The sequence below is a fragment of the Balaenoptera physalus genome (genome assembly GCF_965194825.1).
Source record: "Balaenoptera physalus genome assembly, chromosome: 14".
Classification (NCBI taxonomy): Eukaryota; Metazoa; Chordata; class Mammalia; order Artiodactyla; family Balaenopteridae; genus Balaenoptera; species Balaenoptera physalus.
Window position 1 is genome coordinate 28,866,868 of NC_138893.1, and position 24,304 is coordinate 28,891,171.

General features: G+C 38.6%; 1 protein-coding gene and 1 long non-coding RNA gene across 6 annotated transcripts in view; both read right to left on the reverse strand.

The window, feature by feature from the left end:
• Nucleotides 1–24,304, reverse strand: part of FANK1 (fibronectin type III and ankyrin repeat domains 1) — a gene marked incomplete at its 5' end in the record, with an annotated part of 144,991 nt that overhangs the window by 56,694 nt on the left and 63,993 nt on the right. The gene's annotated exons all lie outside the window — the stretch shown is intronic.
• Nucleotides 20,265–24,304, reverse strand: part of LOC309642165 — a 33,681-nt gene continuing 29,641 nt past the window's right edge. The window contains exon 3 of the long non-coding RNA XR_014253017.1: nt 20,265–20,427. This is a non-coding gene — a long non-coding RNA (uncharacterized lncRNA). The remainder of the gene's footprint in view (nt 20,428–24,304) is intronic.

The window sequence follows — 24,304 nt, forward strand, 5'->3', positions numbered from 1 at the left end:
AGGGAATGCACATTAAAATGATGAGGAGACGCCTAGAATGCCTAAAATAAGAGACTGAGGACAGCCAGTGTCGGTGAGGATGCAGAAAAACTGTAACTCACGTGGTCCTGGCAGAAATCCAAAACTGCGCCATCCTTTTAAAGAACTGTTCAACAGTTCCTAAAAAGTTAAATATAGACTTGTGCAATGAGCAAGCAATCCCACCCCTAGGTATTCACAGTTAATGAAACATATGTCCACACAAAGACCTGGACTTGAACATTCAGAGCAGCTTTATTCATAATCAATAAAACCTGAAAACCCCAAATGCCAATCAGCACATAAATGAACAAACTATGGTATATCCATACAAGGAAATATCACTCAGCAATAAAAAAGAATGATTAGGGAGAGGAACCAAGATGGCGGAGTAGAAGGACGTGCTCTCACTCCCTCTTGCGAGAACACCAGAATCACAACTAGCTGCTGGACAATCATCGACAGGAAGACACTGGAACTCACCAAAAAAGATACCCCACATCCAGAGACAAAGGAGAAGCCATAATGAGACGGTAGGAGGGGCGCAATCAGAGTAAAATCAAATCCCATAACTGGTGGGTGGATGACTCACAGACTGGCAAACACTTATACCACAGAAGTCCACCCACTGGACTGAAAGTTCTGAGCCCCACGTCAGGCTTCCCAAACTGGGGTTCTGGTAACAGGAGGAGGAATTCATAGAGAATCAGACTTTGAAGCTTAGTGGGAACTGATTGCAGGACTTTGACAGGACTGGGGGAAACAGAGACACCCCTCTTGGAGGGCGCACACAAAACAGTGTGTGCATTGGGACCCAGGGGAAGGAGCAGTGACCCTGGGGGAGACTGAACCAGGCCTATCTGCTAGTGTTGGAGGGTCTCCTGCAGAGGCGGGGGGTGGCTCTGTTTCACCGTGGGGACAAGGACACTGGCAGCAGAAGTTCTTGGAAGTGCTCCTTGGCGTGAGCCCTCCCAGAGTCTATCATTAGACCCACCAAAGAGACCAGGTAGGCTCCAGTGTTGGGTTGCCTCAGGCAAAACAACCAACAGGGAGGGAACCCAGCCCCACCCATCAACAGTCAAGTGGATTAAAGTTTTACTGAGCTCTGCCCACGAGAGCAACAGCCAGCTCTACCCACCACCAGAGCCTCCCATCAAGCCTCTTAGATAGCCTCAACCACCAGAGGGCAGACAGCAGAAGCAAGAAAAACTAAAGTACTGCAGCCTGTGGAACAAAAACCACATTCACAGAAAGATAAACAAGATGAAAAGGCAGAGGGCTATGTACCAGATGAAGGAACAAGATAAAACCCCAGAAAAACAACTAAATGAAGTGGAGACAGGCAACCTTCCACAAAAGGAATTCAGAATAATGATAGTGAAGATGATCCAGGACCTCGGAATAAGAATAGAGGCAAAGATTGAGAAGATGCAAGAAATGATTAACAAAGACCTAGAAGAATTAAAGAACAAACAAACAGAGATGAAAAATACAATAACTGAAATGAAAACTACACTAGAAGGAATCAATAGCAGAATAACTGAGGCAGAAGAACTGATAAGTGACCTGGAAGACACAATGGTGGAATTCACTGCTGAGGAACAGACTAAAGAAAAAAGAATGAAAAGAAATGAAGACAGCCTAAGAGACCTCTGGGACAACATTAAACGCAACAACATTCGCATTATAGGGGTCCCAGAAGGAGAAGAGACAGAGAAAGGACCAGAGAAAATATTTGAAGAGATTATAGTCGAAAACTTCCCTAACATGGGAAAGGAAATAGCCACCCAAGTCCAGGAAGCGCAGAGAGTCCCATACAGGATAAACCCAAGGAGAAACATGCCGAGACACATAGTAATCAAAGTGGCAAAAATTAAAGACAAAGAAAAATTATTGAAAGCAGCAAGGGAAAAACAACAAATAACATACAAGGGAACTCCCATAAGGTTAACAGCTGATTTCTCAGCAGAAACTCTACAAGACAGAAGGGAGTGGCATGATATACTTAAAGCGATGAAAGGGAAGAACATACAACCAAGATTACTCTACCCAGCAAGGATCTCATTCAGATTCAATGGAGAAATCAAAAGCTTTACAGACAAGCAAAAGCTAAGAGAATTCAGCACCACCAAACCAGCTCTACAACAAATGCTAAAGGAACTTCTCTAAGTGGGAAACACAAGAGAAGAAAAGGACCTACAAAAACAAACCCAAAACAATGAAGAAAATGGTCATAGGAACATACATATCAATAATTACCTTAAACGTGAATGGATTAAATGCTCCAACCAAAAGACACAGGCTTGCTGAATGGATACAAAGACAAGACCCATATATATGCTGTCTACAAGAGACCCACTTCAGACCTAGGGACACATACAGACTGAAAGTGAGGGGATGGAAAAAGATATTCCATGCAAATGGAAATCAAAAGAAAGCTGGAGTAGCTATACTCATATCAGATAAAATAGACTTTAAAATAAAGAATGTTACAAGAGACAAGGAAGGACACTACATAATGATCAAGGGATCAATCCAAGAAGAAGATATAACAATTATAAATATATATGCACCCAAAATAGGAGCACCTCAATACATAAGGCAACTGCTAAGAGCTATAAAAGAGAAAATTGACAGTAAAACAGTAATGGTGGGGGACTTTAACACCTCACTTACACCAAAGGACAGATCATCCAAAATGAAAATAAATAAGGAAACAGAAGCTTTAAATGACACAATAGACCAGATAGATTTAATTGATATTTATAGGACATTCCATCCAAAAACAGAACATTACACATTCTTCTCAAGTGCGCACGGAACATTCTCCAGGATAGGTCACATCTTGGGTCATAAATCAAGTCTCAGTAAATTTAAGAAAATTGAAATCGTATCAAGCATCTTTTCTGACCACAACGCTATGAGATTAGAAATGAATTACAGGGAAAAAAACGTAAAAAACACAAACACATGGAGGCTAAACAATACATTACTAAATAACCAAGAGATCACTGAAGAAATCAAAGAGGAAATCAAAAAATACCTAGAGACAAATGACAATGAAAACACGACGGTCCAAAACCTATGGGATGCAGCAAAAGCAGTTCTAAGAGGGAAGTTTATAGCTTATACCAGCCTACCTCAAGAAACAAGAAAAATCTCAAGTAAACAATCTAACCTTACACCTAAAGAAACTAGAGAAAGAAGAACAAACAAAACCCAAAGTTAGCAGAAGGAAAGAAATCATAAAGATCAGAGTGGAAATAAATGAAATAGAAACAAAGAAAACAATAGCAAAGATCAATAAAACTAAAAGCTGGTTCTTTGAGAAGATAAACAAAATTGATAAGCCATTAGCCAGACTCATCAAGAAAAAGAGGGAGAGGACTCAAATCAATAAAATTAGAAATGAAAAAGAAGAAGTTACAACAGACACCGCAGAAATACAAAGCATCCTAAGACACTACTACAAGCAACTCTATGCCAATAAAATGGACAACCTGGAAGAAATGGACAAATACTTAGAAAGGTATAACCTTCCAAGACTGAACCAGGAAGAAACAGAAAGTATGAACAGACCAATCACAAGTAATGAAATTGAAACTGTGATTAAAAATCTTCCAACAAACAAAAGTCCAGGACCAGATGGCTTCACAGGTGAATTCTATCAAACATTTAGAGAAGAGCTAACACCCATCCTTCTCAAACTCTTCCAAAAAATTGCAGAGGAAGGAACACTCCCAAACTCATTCTATGAGGCCACCATCACCCTGATACCAACACCAGACAAAGAGATTACAAAAAAAGAAAATTGCAGACCAATATCACTGATGAATATAGATGCAAACATCATCAACAAAATACTAGCAAACAGAATCCAACAACACATTAAAAGGATCATACACCACAATCAAGTGGGATTTATCCCAGGGATGCAAGAATTCTTCAATATACGCAAATCAATCAGTGTGATACACCATATTAACAAACTGAAGAAGAAAAACCATATGATCATCTCAATAGATGCAGAAAAAGCTTTTGACAAAATTCAACACCCATTTATGATAAAAACTCTCCAGAAAGTGGGCATAGAGGGAACCTACCTCAACATAATAAAGGCCATATATGACAAACCCACAGCAAACATCATTCTCAATGGTGAAAAACTGAAAGCATTTCCTCTAAGATCAGGAATGAGACAAGGACGTCCACTCTCACCACTATTATTCAACATAGTTCTGGAAGTTCTCGCCACGGCAATCAGAGAAGAAAAAGAAATAAAAGGAATACAAATTGGAAAAGAAGAAGTAAAACTGTCGCTGGTTGCAAATGGCATGATACTATACAAAGAGAATCCTAAAACTGCTACCAGAAAACTGCTAGAGCTAATTAATGAATATGGTAAAGTTGCAGGATACAAAATTAATGCACAGAAATCTCTTGCATTCCTATACACTAATGATGAAAAATCTGAAAGAGAAATTATGGAAACACTCCCATTTACCACTGCAACAAAAAGAATAAAATACCTAGGAATAAACCTACCTAGGGAGACAAAAGACCTGTATGCATAAGACACTGATGAAAGAAATTAAAGATGATACCAACAGATGGAGAGATATACCATGTTCTTGGATTGGAAGAATCAACATCGTGAAAATGACTATACTACCCAAAGCAATCTACAGATTCAATGCAATCCCTATCAAATTACCAATGGCATTTTTTACGGAACTAGAACAAATCATCTTAAAATTTGTATGGAGACACAAAAGACCCCGAATAGCCAAAGCAGTCTTGAGGGAAAAAAACAGAGCTGGAGGAATCAGACTCCCTGACTTCAGACTATACTACACAGCTACAGTAATCAAGACAATATGGTACTGGCACAAAAACAGAAACATAGATCAATGGAACAAGATAGAAAGCCCAGAGATTAACCCATGCACCTATGGTCAACTAATCTATGACAAGGAGGCAAAGATATACAATGGAGAAAAGACAGTCTCTTCAATAAGTGGTGCTGGGGAAACTGGACAGCTACATGTAAAAGAATGAAATTAGAATACTCCCTAACACCATACACAAAAATAAACTCAAAATGGATTAGAGATCTAAATGTAAGACCGGACACTATAAAACTCTTAGAGGAAAACATAGGAAGAACACTCTTTGACATAAATCACAGCAAGATCTTTTTTGATCCACCTCCTAGAGAAATGGAAATAAAAACAAAAATAAACAAATGGGACCTAATGAAACTTCAAAGCTTTTGCATAGCAAAGGAAACCATAAACAAGACGAAAAGACAACCCTCAGAATGGGAGAAAATATTTGCAAATGAAGCAACTGACAAAGGATTAATCTCCAAAATGTACAAGCAGCTCATGCAGCTCAATATCACAAAAACAAACAACCCAATCCAAAAATGTGCAGAAGACCTACACAGACATTTCTCCAAAGAAGAGATACAGATTGCCAACAAACACATGAAAGGATGCTCAACATCACTAATTATTAGAGAAATGCAAATCAAAACTACAATGAGGTATCACCTCACCCCAGTTAGAATGGGCATCATCAGAAAATCTAGAAACAACAAATGCTGGAGAGGGTGTGGAGAAAAGGGAACCCTCTTGCACTGTTGTTGGGAATGTAAATTGATACAGCCACTATGGAGAACAGTATGGAGGCTCCTTAAAAAACTAAAAATAGATTTACCATATGATCCAGCAATCCCACTACTGGGCATATACCCTGAGAAAACTGTAATTCAAAAAGACACATGTACCCCAATGTTCTCTGCAGCACTATTTACAATAGCCAGGTCATGGAAGCAACCTAAATGCCCATCGACAGATGAATGGATAAAGAAGATGTGGTACATATATACAATGGAATATTACTCAGCCATAAAAAGGAACGAAATTGAGTCATTTGTTGAGACGTGGATGGATCTAGAGACTGTCATACAGAGTGAAGTAAGTCAGAAAGAGAAAAACAAATATCGTATATTAACGCATGTATGTGGAACCTAGAAAAATGGTACAGATGAACCGGTTTGCAGGGCAGAAGTTGAGACACAGATGTAGAGAACAAATGTATAGATACCAAGGGGGGAAAACCACGGTGGGTTGGGGATGGTGGTGTGCTGAATTGGGCGATTGGGATTGACATGTATACACTGATGTGTATAAAACTGATGAGTAATAACACCCTGCAGTATAAAAAACCAAACAAACAAAACAACTAATACTAAAGTTTCATTGGGTTGTTTGTATGAAAATATGTTAATATAAATGTTTCAGACAGTACATGAAATTTCTAAAAACCTTATATGTTCTGGTATAATGTTATAAGTCATAATCCTAGTTATTACTTTAAAATATGTATCTCAGAAATAACTAAATTTCCTTGTCAATTGCATTATTATGAACTTTCATCAAATCTTTAACCGTGGTCATTTCTAAGTTTTTTGTCATTTACAGACAGTTCTGGGTGTACTCTGATGCTTTTGCAAATATCTTCATATAAAAGGGTTTCATCTTCAAGGAATTCATGGAAAAGACTCTGACAAGTACAGGTTTCTGGTAACTGACTGTACTGCTGAACTGAATGAATAAGCATTTTCAGAACTCTAATGAAAAACTGATGAACTCATAAAAGTGCTAACAAAAGATCAAGATGAAAAAAAAATTAATTACATGGGACTGAGTGAACTGATGAGGATGATTATAATTTTTGTGACTTTGTTTGAATTAAAAAATATATATATCCCACAAGGACTCAGAGGCAAAGAATATACAAATCAATTTTCACTGCAAAGTAAAGGAGCTGTTACAGTGTAGGATTACTGGACTGAATGTCAATATTATGACATAGTATGAGTGTGTTTCGTGTTTGGTAATTGCAATCACTGTTGCTTTTGTTGTGGTCATCCATTTACAATGCTTGGTGTCAGTCTATTTAACTCTTGTAAAAATAAAATACAGTGTGTGTGTGTGTGTGTGAGAAAAAAAAAAAGAAAATCGCATCTAACATTGTTATAAATAAAAGAAATCAGATCAGCCAAAAAAAAAAAAAAAAAGAATGATTAGTTAATGCATAATAATTAATGACTAGTTACTGCACTATTGATACGAGCCATAACACAGATGAAGCTCAAAAACATGATGCTGAGTAAAAGAAGCCAGACATCCGAGTTCATACAGACAGACTGACTCCATTTATATGAAGTTCTAAAAAAGGCAAACATTGATAGGGACAGTCATCGGGTCAGTGGTAGCCTTGAGCTGTGACTGAAGGTAGTAAGGGGACCTAAGGGGATTTTTTTTTTTTTTTTTGGTGATAGAAATGCCCTCTCTTGACTGCAATGGTGGTTACACAGGTGAATACATTTGGCAAAAGTCATCTAACTGTATGCTTAAAATGGCTACACTTTATTATATGTAAATTATATAATATCTCAAAGTTGGTTTTTAAAAGAGAAAATATATAGTATGTATCAATAAGATGATACTTAAGTGCTAAGGAAAAAAATAAAGCAGAGAATGGGAATAGGGAGTTTGGAGTCAGTTGCAGTTTTAGATTGGGGAGGCAGAGGAAAGCTCCACTGAAGACATGACTTCTGAGTTGAAGGCTCATGGAGCTGAGAGCACAAAGCACGCAAATATCTGGAGGAAGGGCACCATGGGCAGCAGGCACGGCCAGTGCAAAGCCCTTGTGGCAGGAGCAAGTCCAGCATGATCCTTGCACTGCAAGGAGGACAGGGTATCATAGGACCATAAGCAGCAATAGTAGGGGATGAGGGAGAGAAGTCGGGAGAAGAGGGCCAGGAGAGAGAGCGTGGGAGAGTGCCATCTGGGGTCTTTTGGTCTCTGTAAAATATTTGACTTTTGTTCTGATGAGATGGAAAGCAATTTGAAGATTCTGAGTAGAGACGTGATCCAGTTTAGGTTTTAACAGGATCCCTCTGGCTACCATATTGGAAATAGACCAAAGTGGGGTAAGGGCTGGAGCAGGGAGACCAGCCAGGAGGCAACTGCAGTAATTCAGGTGGAAAGATCATGGTGGTCGGTTAGGGCTCTGGAGGTAGCGGGACAGGTCATGAAAAGTGATCGGATTCAGGCATCAAAAACTAGCAGACTCTCTGAAGGACCCTCCACTCCACAACAGTTAGACCTGGGATGGGACACATCCTTTGAGACATTGCTGGTCTCGCAAAAGGTAGAATTACCCAGAGACAGCTCACCTCTTCCCCATCTCCCCACCCCATAAAAAATTTTAAAATATGAGCAGGGTTCAGATCATTCAGGAACCAGAGGGAACAGAAATCTGTGCCTCGACCTCCCGAAGCCAGGACAGGCATACTACTTCTCCTTTCAACTGCACTTGGCTTTATTGTGCTTCACAGATTTGGCTTTAAAAAATAATTATAAATTGAAAGTTTGTGGCACCCCTGCACTGTGCAAGCCTATCTGTGCCATTGTTTCAACAGCATTTATTCATTCATGTCTCTGTGTCACATTTTGGTAATTCTCCTAATATTTCAAACCTGCTCTACATTATCATTATATTCGTTATGGTGATCTGTGATCAGTGATCTTTGATGTTACAACAACTCACTGAAGGCTCGGATGACAGTTAGCATTTTTTAGCAATACAGTATTTTTAAATGAAGGTATGTACATTGTTTTTTTCAGACACAACTCTATTGCACACTTAATAGACAACAGTATATTCTAAGCGTAACTTTCATATGCACGGGGAAACCAAAACATTTGAGTAATGCACTTTGTGATATGCGCCTTACTGCAGCGGTCTGGATCTGAACCCACAATATCGCTGAGGTCTCCTTGTATAGGGACACCCAGAAACCAGGAGCAAAGGAACCTAGAGAGGCAGAGAACCAGGACCAGAGAAGCAGGGAGTCAGAGGGAGGGAGAACCAGAGCTGGCCTGGTCTATAGGCAGCAGGGCATGAGGTTACCATGAGGCCAGAGTAACACAGCGACCATGCTGCCGGGATATTGAACTTGGAAAGCAGCACACAGCAGCAGCTGAGCCAGAGACTCCTGTTCTGAACGAGTCTCCAGGGGCTCCAAAGCGGTCACAGTTCCCACAAGCCCCTCTGCTGCTTCCAGGGCAGAAGCAAATGATCTCCTAAGGAAAGAGTCCCCAGCTTAGCCACACATTTTAAGGTCAAAGATCACCAAACACAAAGGAAGGCAAGCAGGCGCACAGAGTCAGAGACATAGGCCCTTGTAGTAAACATGTCTTTTTATTCTGTTGTTCAGACATCTGGGGCCTTACTGACCCTGGGGAGACCGCCCCTCCCAGGCCTAGCTGATTCCTGGAGATGGTGAATTTGCCCTCCAGTGCACTTTTCCTAGGAAAAAATAACCAATCCAGAGCCCACTTAAAAACACCCTCCAAGAACTGAAGAGGTTGAAATTGTCACATTCAGAATATCTAAGAGCCAGGTACAAAAGTTTTAAAGAAATAAAAGAATTATTTCCAAAGTTGAATATGTAACAAAAAACTATTAGGAATAACCAAAAATATCTGAGGAAAAAAGCAAATGGAAATTCTAGGAGTGAAAATATAATTGTTGAAATACAAAACTAAGTAGGTGGGTTAAATGGCAAAGTAAGCAGAAATGAAAAGATAATTATATATCTGGAGAACTTACCCAGTTTACCCAGAATAAAGCAAAGACTGAATGTATAAAACAGAGGTTAAAAAAAAAATAGAATGAGAAGATCTAACATATATTTAATCAAAGTGCCAGAAAGGAAGAATAAAGAAAATGGAGGAGAGGCAACATTTAAAGGATAATCATTGAAAATGTACCATAACTAATTAAAAATATGAATTTACAACTTTAGGAAGCAAAACACATCCCAAGAAGAATCAATAGGAAAAAACACGCCTAGACACAAAAATGAAACAACAGAACATCAAAGGCAATGATGAGACTCCAAAAGCAACTAGAGAAAAAACACACATCCCCTTAAAAAGGAACCTCAGGATGACAGCAGAATTCTCAAGGACAACAATGGAAGCCAGAAAACAATACAGTAATATTTTCAGAGAGAAAAGAAAAACTAGCTGTTAGCCTAGAACCATACAGTCAGTAAAAATTCCCTTCAGGAACAAGAATAAACACACTTACCAATAAAAAATGAAAGCATTTTGCAAATATTTGTAAAACACATGATGGATGAAGAACTCATACCCAAAATACAAAAAGAATTCTTAAAACTCAACAATAGGAAAACAACCCAATTAAGGAACTGGCAAAAGAGCTGAACAGATACCTCACCAAAGAAGACATACAATACAGATGGCAAAAGACATACAATACATGAAAAGATGCTCAACATCATACATTATTAGGAAATTGCAAATTGAAACAACAGCGTGACACTACTATACACTATATGTCAGAATGGCTGAAATCCAAAAGCCTGACAACACCAAAAGCTAGCAAAGATGCAGAGCAATAGGAACTCTCACTCACTGCTGGTGGAAATGCAAAATGGTACAGCCACTTTGGAAGACAGTTTGGAAGTTTTTTTTCAAAGTTAAACATAGTCTTGCCATATGATTCAGCAATCATGCACCTAGGTAATTACCCAGTTGACTTGAAAACTTATGTTTACCCAAAACTTGCATGATAATGTTTACAACAGCTTTGTTCATAATGGCCAAAAACTAGAAACAATAGGGCCTTTGACGGATAAACAAACTGTGGTACATCCCTATGATGGAATGTTATTCAGCAATGAAAAGAAATGAATTATCAAGCTGTGAAAAAAACATGGAAGAATCTTAAGGGCATATTACTAAATGAAAGAAACCAGTCTGACAAAGATACATCTGTATCATGCCATTTATGATGTTCTCAAAAAAGCAAAACTATGGAGACAGTAAAAAGATAGCTGCCAGAGGTTTCAGGAGAGGGAAGGAGGGATGAATAGGTGAAACATAGGGGCATTGTTTATGGCAGTGAAACTATCATGATACCGTAAAGGTGGACACATGACACTATGTATTTGTCAAAAACCATAGAACCTTACAGCACAAAGAGTGAAGCTTAATGTATGCAAATTTAAAAAAATCATTCAGGTGGTTGCAGAATCTCAAGGTGGAAAACAGAATGTGACAAAACAATCTAACTCTATTACAAATGTGTGAAACTGCCTAATTAAGGTAGGGGAAAGGGTTCTGCCCTAAGTAACTTTGGAAACAAGCAGAGTCTCTAAAACTAAAGGCCAAAGAAACTGTACACAAGCACTATACGCTAGTTGATAACATTTTTTCTCACACGGGTACGGGTTAACCATTCTGATATTGATGTGCATGCATATAAGATGTAGATAGTTAAGTAAATGGATGGCAGATGGTGGGAGCCAGACTCCTCTCTGTTGGAGTGGGCGTTTACAGATACGCAGGGAGAGGAGGTTAGAATGATCCATGTTAGTGAATACAGCTGGAGACATCAGTATGAACACATGCTTAACTTAACTTACATACACAAATATTAGGTGTATGCATATACACTCATATAGTTCCTTGCTTTGTCAGATGAGAGGGTCTAAAAGCAGAGACATGCCAATAGCAACAAGCTCATCTAGCACAGAGATCTTGGTTTCTAACACCATTCTTCAATTAAGGAAACAAGGACTCCTTGGAGAAAGGGCTGATGCTAGAAATGGGGCAGGAAACATGGAGGATGAGCTGAGTCTAAAGCATCTTAGAGTGCCAGAAAGTGAGTTAATGTTGGGAAAAACAAAAACAAAAACAAAGAAACACCATGGCCAAAAGGTATGCCAAAGAGACATAGGAGCAACTGGGAAAATACAAAAAACAAAAAACCTCCCAAAGGCCAAAGCTGGAACATTTGAGTGACAAAATAAATTGAGTATTGGACTATAACTTAAAGTATAAAATTTATATCCATGAGTCCACATTAATATAAATAAAGGAATGAATAAATAAATGTGGGAGAAGAGGCAAATCTATGCAGGAGAACTCCAAATAATTTATGGAGATACTCTGCCCTCAAGGAAATAGAACATAACTCCTCTCCCTCAGTGTGGGCTGCATGTAGAGTTCAGTAGGGAAAGTAGGGAAAAAAGAGAGTAACTTTACCATTAACCAGAGAAACCTGACAAGCAGGACCTCAGACGAGGTGGATTAAAATGTATGCATGAATAGTGCTAAGTCATGCTGACAGTGTGTATCCTTAATTCAATGTAATGAAAATGGCATTTTCGCCTCTGGTTTACCACCCCAAAACCCATCAACTAAATCTAATCATGAGAAAAACATCAGATAAATCCCAATCGAAAGGCATTCTACAAAACGCTTGACCAGCACTCCTCAAAACTGCTAAGGTCATCAAAAACAAGAAAAAGTCTGAGAAACTGTCACAGCCAAGAGGAACTTAAGGAGACGCAAAAACTACATGTAATGTATTCTGGATGGGATCATGGACTAGAAGAAAGGCATTTGGTAAAAACTAAGGAAATCTGAATAAAGTGTGGACTTTAGTTAATAATAATTATCAATATTGGTTCATTATTTGTAAAAATGTACCATATACATGTAAGATGTTAACAATAGGGTAAACTGGGTGTGGATTATGTGGGAATCGTGTACTATTTTTGTAATTTTTTTGTAAATTTAAGCTATAATAAAAAAAAATCTTTATTTTAGGAAAGACATCACCAATATGCAAAAGGCAGAAAATATGACCTGTCATGAAAACAACAGGAATGAACCCAGAAATAACAGAGCCAGAATTCATAAACAAGTACATTACCTAATATAACTATTATTCAAGAAGATAAAGAAAAACATGAACATGATGAGGACAGAAGACATAAAAATACCAAATTGGAACTTCTTGAAATGAAAGATACAATCTGAAATGAAAAACTGAATAGATTTAACAGCAGATTATACACAGCACAAAATATACCAACAAACTAGAAGACATAGCAACACAAAATTGATAAAATGAAGGATCGTGAGAGAAAAGATGAGAACAGCATCACTGACCTGAAAGAACATCAGGCAGTTCAACATACATGTAATTGTAGTTCAAGAAGGAGGAGAAAAAGGAGACAGAAAATTATTTAAAGAAATAACAGCCATACTTTTAAGACCTACTCAGAGATCTGAGGGTCATCATTGGCTCAAATGTTCAAATCTTGCTTGTGCATCTTCATGGCCAGGTCATGCTGAGCAGTAGCAGCACTGATTTCAATTGATGTGTTCAACATAACGTTCTAAAACAAAACATTTTCGTCTAATCTTTTATTCCTTCTTTTCCCAAGGTGAGATTATCATAACAACTTTGTGTAGGAAACTCCTTATCACTCTTGTCTCCATTATAGGTAATGTTTATTATTATTAAATCCATAGAAATGCAATAGAAATATGCATACAGAGGAAGAGTGTCATTATCACAGCAGCTGGTGAAAAGAAAACATGTGGAACTCACCAGCTTCCAGCTCACTGTAGCCAGCCGACCCTGTGAACTGGGCAGGACCTTCAAGCTTAGTGGACTCCCCATTCGTTTGGCCCTGGGTCGGCGCGTGACCTCAGCTGACCTGCACTCCGAGCCTCCATTTACCGCATGTAAAAGGCATACAAGGCCCAGGGCGCTGCCTTCAGCACCTGGAGAAAGGAGGGTTGGTGCGGAGCCAGAAGAGCCCACAGCCAGGCAGGGGTCGCGGCTCCTACAAAGGCACAGAGCATGGCAGTAAGCTGACACTCCATGGCTGAGACCACGGTTAGGAGCCTTCTGGCACTTCTAATAGCAGCTGTGTGGCGGACAGTGTCTTGGTGCTCCGACCGGGTGTCAGACCTGAGCCTCTGAGGTGGGAGAGCTGAGTTCAGGACACTGGTCCACCAGAGACCTCCCACCTCCACGTAATATCAAACAGCGAAAGCTCTCCCAAAGATCTCCATCTCAACGCTAAGACCCAGCTCCACTCAACAATCAGCAAGCCCCAGTGCTGGACACTCTATGCCAAACAACTAGCAAGACAAGAACACAACTCCACCGATTAGCAGAGAGGCTGCTGAAAATCATACGAAGGTCACAGATACCCCAAAACACACCACCGGATGTGGTTCTGCCCACCAAAAAGACAAGATCCAGCCTCATCCACCAGAACACAGGCACTAGTCCCCTCCACCAGGAAGCCTACACAACCCAATGAACCAACCAAAGCCACTGGGGGCAGACACTAAAAACAATGGGAACTAAGAACCTACAGCCAGTGAAAAGAAGACCCCAAACACAATAAGTTAAGTAAAATGAGAAGACAGAGAAACACACAGCAGATGAAGGAGCAAGGTAAAAACCCACCAGACCAAACAAATGAAGAGGAAGTAGGCAGTCTACCTGAAAAAGGATTCAGAATAATCATAGTAAAAATGATCCAAAATCGTGGAAATAGAATGGAGAAAATACAAGAAATGGTCAACAAGGACCTACAAGAACTAAAGAGCAAACAAACAATGATGAACAACACAATAAATGAAATTAAAAATTCTCTAGAAGGAATCAATAGCAGAATAACTGAGGCAGAAGAACGGATAAGTGACCTGGAAGATAAAATAGTGGAAAAAACTACTGCAGAGCAGAATAAAGAAAAAAGAATGAAAAGAATTGAGGACAGCCTCAGAGACATCTGGGACAACATTAAACGCACCAACATTCGAATTATAGGGGTCCCAGAAGAAGAAGAGATAAAGAAACGGACTGAGAAAATATTTGAAGAGATTATAGTTGAAAACTTCCCTAATATGGGGAAGGAAATAGTTAATCAAGTCCAGGAAGCACAGAGAGTCCCATACAGGATAAATCCAAGGAGAAACATGCCAAGACACATATTCATCAAACTATAAAAAATTAAACACAAAGAAAAAATATTAAAAGCAGCAAGGGAAAAACAACAAATAACATACAAGGGAATCCCCAAAAGGTTAACTAACAGCTGATCTTTCAGCAGAAACTCTGCAAGCCAGAAGGGAGTGGCAGGACATATTTAAAGTGATGAAAGGGAAAAACCTACAACCAAGATTACTCTACCCAGCAAGGATCTCATTCAGATTCCACGGAGAAATTAAAACTTTTACAGACAAGCAAAAGCTAAGAGAATTCAGCACCACCAAACCAGCTTTACAACAAATGCTAAAGGAACTTCTCTAGGCAGGAAACACAAGAGAAGAAAGAGACCTACAATAACAAACCCAAAACAATTAAGAAAATGGTCATAGGAATATACATATCAATAATTACCTTAAATGTAAATGGATTAAATGCTCCAACCAAAAGACACAGGCTGGCTGAATGGATACAAAAACAAGACCCATACACGTGCTGTCTACAAGAGACCCACTTCAGACCTAGGGACACATACAGACTGAAAGTGAGGGGATGGAAAAAGATATTCCATGCAAATGGAAATCAAAAGAAAGCTGGAAGAGCAATTCTCATATCAGACAAAATAGGCTTCAAAATAAAGACTATTACAACAGACAAAGAAGGACACTACACATAATGATCAAGGGATCAATCCAAGAAGAAGATATAACAACTGTAAATATTTATGCACCCAACATAGGAGCACCTCAATACATAAGTCAAATGCTAACAGCAATAAAAGGGGAAATCGACAGTAACACAATCATAGTAGGGGACTTTAACACCCCTCTTTCATCAATGGACAGATCATCCAAAATGAAAATAAATAAGGAAACACAAGCTTTAAATGATACATTAAACAAGATGGACTGAATTGATATTTATAGGACATTCCATCCAAAAACAACAGAATACATATTCTTCTCAAGTGCTCATGGAACATTCTCCAGGATAGATCATATCTTGGGTCACAAATCAAGCCTTGGTAAATTTCAGAATATTGAAATCATATCAAGTATCTTTTCCAACCACAACACTATGAGAATAGATATCAATTACAGGAAAAAATCTGAAAAAAATACAAAACACATGGAGGCTAAACAGTATGCTACTAAATAACCAAGAGATCACTGAAGAAATCAAAGAGGAAATCAAAAAATACCTAGAGGGCTTCCCTGGTGGCGCAGTGGTTGAGAGTCTGCCTGCCAATGCAGGGGACATGGGTTCGAGCCCTGGTCTGGGAAGATCCCACATGCCATGGAGCAACTGGGCCCGTGAGCCATAATTACTGAGCCTGCGCATCTGGAGCCTGTTCTCTGCAATAGGAGAGGCTGCGATAGTGAGAGGCCTGTGCACTGCGATGAAGAGTGGCCCCCGCTTGCCACAACTAGGGAGAGCCCTCGCACAGAAACAAAGACCCAACACAGCCATAAATAAATAAATTAAAAAAAAAAAAAACCTAGAAACAAATGACAATGAAAACACGACCCAAAACCTATGGGATGCAGCAAAAGCAGTTCTAAGAGGGAAGTTTATAATCCCTCTTAGAAGCTGTATAATAAGTTGTATAATCCTACCTCAAGAAACAGGAAACATCTCAAATAAACAACCTAACCTTACACCTAAAGCAGTTAGAGAAAGAACAAAAAAAACCCCAAAAGTTAGCAGAAGGAAAGGAATCATAAAGATCAGATCAGAAATAAATGAAAAAGAAATGAAGGAAATAATAGCAAAGATCAGTAAAATTAAAAGCTGGTTCTTTTAGAAGATAAACAAAACTGATAAACCATTAGCCAGACTCATCAATAAAAAAAGGGAGAAGACAAATCAATAGAATTAGAAATGAAAAAGGAGAAGTAACAACTGACACTGCAGAAATACAAAGGATCATGAGAGATTACTACAAGCAACTATATGCCAATAAAATGGACAACCTGGAAGAAATGGACAAATTCTTAGAAAAGCACAACCTTCTAAGACTGAACCAGGAAGAAATAGAAAATATAAACAGACCAATCACAAGCACTGAAATTGAAACTCTGATTAAAAATCTTCCAACAAACAAAAGCCCAGGACCAGAAGCCTTCACAGGCGAATTCTGTCAAACATTTAGAGAAGAGCTAACACCTATCCTTCTCAAACTCTTCCAAAATATAGCAGAGGGAGGAACACTCCCAAACTCATTCTACGAGACCACCATCACCCTGATACCAAAACCAAACAAAGATGTTCTCAAAGAAAGAAAACTACAGGCCAATATCACTGATGAACATAGATGCAAAAATCCTCAACAAAATACTGGTAAACAGAATTCAACAGCACATTAAAAGGATCATACAACATGATCAAGGTGGGTTTATCCCAGGAATGCAAGGATTCTTCAATATATACAAATCAATCAATGTGATACGCTATATTAACAAATTGAAGGATAAAAACCATATGATCATCTCAATAGATGCAGAAAAAGCTTTCGATAAAATTCAACACACATTGATGATAAAAACCCTCCAGAAAGTAGGCATAGAGGGAACTTACCGCAACACAATAAAGGCCATATATGACAAACCCACAGCCAACATCGTTCTCAATGGTGAAAAACTGAAACCATTTCCCCTAAGATCAGGAACAAGACAAGGTTGTCCACTCTCACCACTATTATTCAACATAGTTTTGGAAGTTTTAGCCACAGCAATCAGAAAAGAAAAAGAAATAAAAGGAATCCAAATTGGAAAAGAAGTAAACCTGCGACTGTTTGCAGATGACATGATACTATACACAGAGAATCCTAAAGACTCTACCAGAAAACTACTAGAGCTAATCAATGAATTTGGTAAAGTAGCAAGATACAAAATTAATGCACAGAAATCTCTTGCATTCCTATACACTAATGATGAAAAATCTGAAAGAGAATTAAGGAAACACTCCCATTTACCACAGCAACAAAAAGAATAAAATACCTAGGAATAGACCTATCTAAGGAGACAAAACACCTGTATGCAGAAAACTATAAGACACTGATGAAAGAAATTAAAGATGATAGAAACAGATGGAGAGATATACCATGTCCTTGGATTGCAAAAATCAACATTGTGAAAATGACTATACTACCCAAAGCAATCTACAGATTCAATGCAATCCCTATCAAACTACCAATGGCATTTTTCACAGAACTAGAACAAAAAATTTCACAATTTGTATGGAAACACAAAAGACCCCGAATAGCCAAAGCAATCTTGAGAAAGAAAAACGGAGCTGGAGGAATCAGGCTCCCTGACTTCAGACTATACTACAAAGCTACAGTAATCAAGACAGTATGGTACTGGCACAAAACCAGAAATATCGACCAATGGAACAGGATAGAAAGCCCAGAGGCAAATCCACGCACCTATGGTCAACTAATCTATGACAAAGGAAGCAAGGATATACAATGGAGAAAAGACAGTCTCTTCAATAAGTGGTGCTGGGAAAACTGGACAGCTACATGTAAAAGAATGATATTAGAACACTCCCTAACACCATACACAAAAATAAACTCAAAATGGATTAAAGACCTAAATGTAAGGCCAGACACTATAAAACTCTTAAAGGAAAACATAAGCAGAACACTCTATGACATAAATCACAGCAAGACCCTTTGTGACCCACCTCCTAGAGAAATGGAAATAAAAACAAAAATAAACAAATGGAACCTAATGAAACTTAAAAGCTTTGCACAGCAAAGGATACCATAAACAAGACGAAAAGACAGCCCTCAGAATGGGAGAAAATGTTTGCAAATGAAGCAACTGACAAAGGATTAATCTCCAAAATTTACAAGCAGCTCATGCAGTTCAATATCAAAAAAACAAACAAACCAATCCAAAAATGGGCAGAACATGTAAATAGACATTTCTCCAAAGAAGAGATACAGATTGCCAACAAACACATGAAAGAACGCTCAACATCCCTAATCATTAGAGAAATGCAAATCAAAACTACAATAAGGTATCACCTTACACCAGTCAAAATGGCTATCATCAAAAATCTACAAACAATAAATTCTGGAGAGGGTGTGGAGAAAAGGGAACCCTCTTGCACTGTTGGTGGGAATGTAAATTGATACAGCCACTATGGAGAACAGTATGGAGGTTCCTTAAAAAACTAAAAATAAAACCACCATATGACCCAGCAATCCCACTACTGGGCATATACCCAGAGAAAACCATAGGTCAAAAAGAGTCATGTACCAAAATGTTCATTGCAGCTCTATTTACAATAGCCAGGACATGGAAGCAACCTAAATGTCCATCGACAGATGAATGGATAAAGAAGATGTGGCACATATATACAATGGAATATTACTCAGCCATAAAAAGAAATGAAATGGAGGTATTTGTAATGAGGTGGATGGAGTTAGAGTCTGTCATACAGAGTGAAGTAAGTCAGAAAGAGAAAAACAAATACAGTATGCTAACACATATATATGGAATCTAAGGGGAAAAAAAAAAAAAAAGGCCATGAAGAACCTAGTGGCCAGACGGGAATAAAGACAGACCTACTAGAGAATGGACTTGAGGATATGGGGAGGGGGTGGGGTGAGATGTGACAGGGTAAGAGAGTGTCATGGACATATATACACTACCAAATGTAAAATAGATAACTAGTGGGAAGCAGCCGCATAGCACAGGGAGATCAGCTCGGTGCTTTGTGACCACCTAGAGGGGTGGGATGGGGAGGGTGGGAGGGAGGGAGATGCAAGAGGGAAGAGATATGGGAACATATGTATATGTATAACTGATTCACTTTGTTATAAAGCAGAAGCTAACACACCATTGTAAGGCAATTATACTTCAATAAAGATGTTTAAAAAAAAATAGTATGAAGACTGGCAGGAGGACAGGACTGGTGTAGTAGTATAGGGGAGAGGTAGTAAGACCCTGAAATACTGAAGTAGCTATAAGAATGAAGAGAAGAAGTTGGATTTAGAAACCATCATGGAGTGAACAGGACAGGACTGGGAGACTACTAAAACATGGAGAGTGAGGGAGAGGGAAGCTGACTCCTGGGTTTTCAGCTTGAGTACTTGAAACAAGGATGACAGAAGATCAAAAACTGCAGAAGATCAGAAATTCCTTTTGGCCTTGAGGAGTTGAAATGCCTGGGTCATATCTCTAAGTAGAGATAACTTATTTGCATATGGATTTAGAGGTTAGAAGAAGAGAAGGGTTGTAGGTAGAGATTTGGGAGCCTCTGAGTCTCAGTTTGCTCATTTATATATTGGAGATAATAAAATCTGTTGAACCTAAAAAAAAAAAAAAAAAAGATGTGGCACATATATACAATGGAATATTACTCAGCCATAAAAAGAAACGAAATTGAGTTATTTTTAGTGAGGTGGATGGACCTAGAGTCTGTCATACAGAGTGAAGTAAGTCAGAAAGAGAAAAACAAATACCATATGCTAATACATATATATGGAATCTAAAAAAAAAAAAAAAAAAGGTTCTGAAGAACATAGGGGCAGGACAGGAATAAAAACGCAGATGTAGAGAATGGACTTGAGGACACGGGGAGGGGGAAGGCTAAGCTGGGACGAAGTGAGAGGGTGGCATGGACTTACATACACTACCAAATGTAAAATAGGTAGCAAGTAGGAAGCAGCTGCATAGCACAGGGGGATCAGCTCGGTGCTTTGTGACCACCTAGAGGGGTGGGATAGGGAGGGTGGGAGGGAGATGCAAGAGGGAGGAGATATGGGGATATATGTATATGTATAGCTGATTTACTTTGTTATAAAGCAGAAACTAACACACCACTGTAAAGCAATTATACTCCAATAAAGATGTTAAATAAAGGAGCCTAAAAAAATTTTTTTTAATAAAATAAAGTAAAAAAACATGTGGAAATATTTCCTACATTTCAGCAAGTAAGCTGGAAATACAAAGTAAAGTACTAAAAACTGACTGCCCATCATATGCCACCTAATTTTGCTTATGAATTTTAGCTTTTCTACTTTTCTTATAGAAAACTAAACTCAGGACTTTCTTTTACCTACATCTTCGCTTCTTTCCCTGTTATGAGTTGAACTGTATACCTGAAAAAGGTATGTTGAAGTCCTAACCCCCTGAACCTCAGAATGTGATCTTATTTGCAAATAGGGTAATTGCAGATGTAATTAGTTAAGATGAGGTCATAACAGAGTGGAGTGGGACCAAAGTCCAGCAGGACTGATGCCCTAAGAAGAAGAGACCCAGACAGACACAAGGACAATGCCATGTGACAACAGAGGCAGAGATTGAAGTGATGTATCTCCAAGCCAAGGAACATCAAGGATTGCCGGGAGAACACCAGAAACTGGAAGAGACAAGGGAGGATCTTCCCCTACAGGCTTCAGGGGGAGCAGAGCCTCCAGGACTATAGTAAGTTTGTGTTGTTTTAAGCAAAAAAAAAAAAAAAAAAATAGCCAAAAGTTTCCCATTTTTTTCCCCAAATTTTCCCATATTTGATGACAAGTATAAACCCACAGAACTTCAAGAACTTCAAGCAAAGTACACTTAAGAAAACCATGGCAAATAGTATTCTAATCTAATTGTTGAAATTCAGTAAAAAATCTTGAAAGCAGCCATAGGTTAACAAAAAATTAAGTACAGAAAAATAAAGATAAGAATGACAGCAGACCTCTCCTCAGAAATACGTAAGCCGTTCACTGTGTAGAGACATCGTCAAAGCATGGAGTACTGAATTTCTTCACTCAGTGGCAATGTCTTTAAGAAATAAAAGCAAAACAAAGTCTTTTTTAGATAAACGAAAGCTAAGAGAATTCACCACCGGCAAACCTGAACTATAAAAAATGTTAAAGGAAGTTTCTCAGGCAGAAGAGAAATCATACGAGATGAAAATCTGCATCTACACAAAGGAATAAAGAACACTAAAAATGGCAAATGTGTGGGTAAATATAAAATATACCATCTGCCTAAAGTAAAATTTACAGAAATGTATTGGGAGGTTAATAGGATATATAGGAGAAAAATACAACAAGAGTACAAAGGATATGGAGGATAGAAGTATGCTATTGCAAGATTCTTATGCATAATGTAAAATGGTATGGCATTATTTAGAGAAAGATTGTGGTAGGTTCGATACTACCCAGGACCCACCCTTATACAAGTTTATAGTGAGTTCATTTCTCCCTCTGAATTGTTTATGAAAATTATCTTCCCTCTAGTTTGTCAGATATTTTCTTAAGGAGCCTGAGTGTGTCCCTTCTTGGTCACTGAAATCACTAAATGAATGTACCCACAGATTATCACACAATTATTTAACCCTTATAAGTTAATTACTAAACTATCACTTTAAATGTATTTAAAATTCCTAACCATAACTTCTAAATTATTACTTCAATTACTTTACACCATTACGAACATATACAATAGATATTACATTTCATGTACCTCTGCTATATTTTCTGCAAACCCAACAAAAGCCTTTGGTCAAAAGTGAAAAATTCCAACTTGATCTGAAGTGGGAAAGCAATAAAAAGAAAAATTATTCATGCTCATACATAATAAATCTGACTGTTCCTTTCCATTTTCTATACTAGTATAACTTGCATTATATATGGAGGCTTCATATTAGAGCATGCAAGCAAGGGATATCTCCAATAAATCATATTTTCTCTATAATCTTTAAGAAAGACTTTTTTTTTTTTTTTGCTTTTCTTAAAGTGAGGTCCTCAATAAACATCACTTTGAATCCCCCTTCAAGTATATTCAATCCTCATCTTGGCTGTTGCCCCTTTCTACCTTAAAAAAAGTACCATGAAAGTACTGGTTTAAGCTTTAAGAGCTACTATTATGTATTCTGTATAAAGTGTTTGCATTCTTCGTAAGAACAAATACCTTGTAGCCAAACTGTTATACAGCAAAGTTATTTATATCAGACTCCATTTTCCCCCTGATTCTACCTTTAAGATGTGAATAAATAAGAATGTGGCCTTAGATGGCATTCTGCCATAATCAGGATAATTGACTGTAGTTCATTTGAATAGAAAACTTTCAAAACCTTAATTATTTGAATTTTCCTTGAGTATGATATATTCCCTCCACGCCACCCCTACCTCCCCGGCATTATTCCACTGCTGTAGGAGGTATATTTTTTCTGACTTGGAAGAAAGGTGATTTTGTTTGGGAGCTACATAATCACGTGATATGAAGCATATAACTGGGTTTTTATTAAAATGTCATTAAAAATAAGATAGTCGCATCAAATGAGCATTGTAAGTGTTTCACAGAAATTCTTCATCAAGCAAAGCAACTGACAAAAAAAAAAGCAGTGATTTCTCCTGAAGTTATCATTCTAGGCAACTGTTCTTTTTAAACTATCTTTCACTCTTAGTTAAATAAATGCTCTATTAATTAGTTTCCCTTACCCTGTCTTTTTTTCTTCTTTTTGGCCATGCTGTGTGGCTTGCTAGATGTTAGTTCCCCCAACCAGGGATTGAACCCACGCCCTGGTCAGTGGAAGCACCAAGTCCTAACCACCCGACTGCCTTGGAAGTCCCTTGCATTGCGGTTTTTTTTTTTTTTTTGGCTGTGTTGGGTCTTTGCCATGTGCGGGCTTTCTCTAGTTGTGGCGAGCGGGGGCTACTCTTCATTGTGGTGCGCGGGCTTCTCATTGTGGTGGTTTCTCTTGCTGCGGAGCACGGGCTCTAGGTGTGCAGGCTTCAGTAGTTGTGACACTTGGGCTCAGTAGTTGTGGCTCGCTGGCTCTAGAACACAGGTTCAGTAGTTGTAGCGCACGGGTTTAGTTGCTCCGCGGCATGTGGGATCTTCCCAGACCAGGGCTCGAACCCGTGTCCCCTGCCTTGGCAGGTGGATTCTTAACCACTGTGCCACCAGGGAAGCCCTCCCTGTCTTTTTAAACTAAAAATCCATTTTGCCTAGCACAGGAAAAAAAAAATCCGTTAAGTATTAAAATTCTTCTGAAATATCAAATTTATATGATTTTACTTTAAAATTCTTGACTCTAATAAGAATCATTTTCTGCTTTTCACCACAGTAACAAAAGATCATGGCAATACTAACGTTTATTTGAGCACTTACATTGGGCCAGATGCCGTCTAAGTGCTTTGGAGCCACTATCTCATCTCAGGCTCACAGACACCGGAGCAGGAAAGCAGAACCCTTAACCACATCACAGCCTGGGACACAGAGGCCTTCCCTCGTCTGTGCGACTCCAGAGACCACAAAGCTCTTTTGGATCTGGGGTGTGGCTCCCGGTGAAATGAAGAGAATACAAATTAGCAACCCAAGAGGGATTCTGGCCCTGCAGGCTCCCTGGGACCTGGATCTCAGAGAAC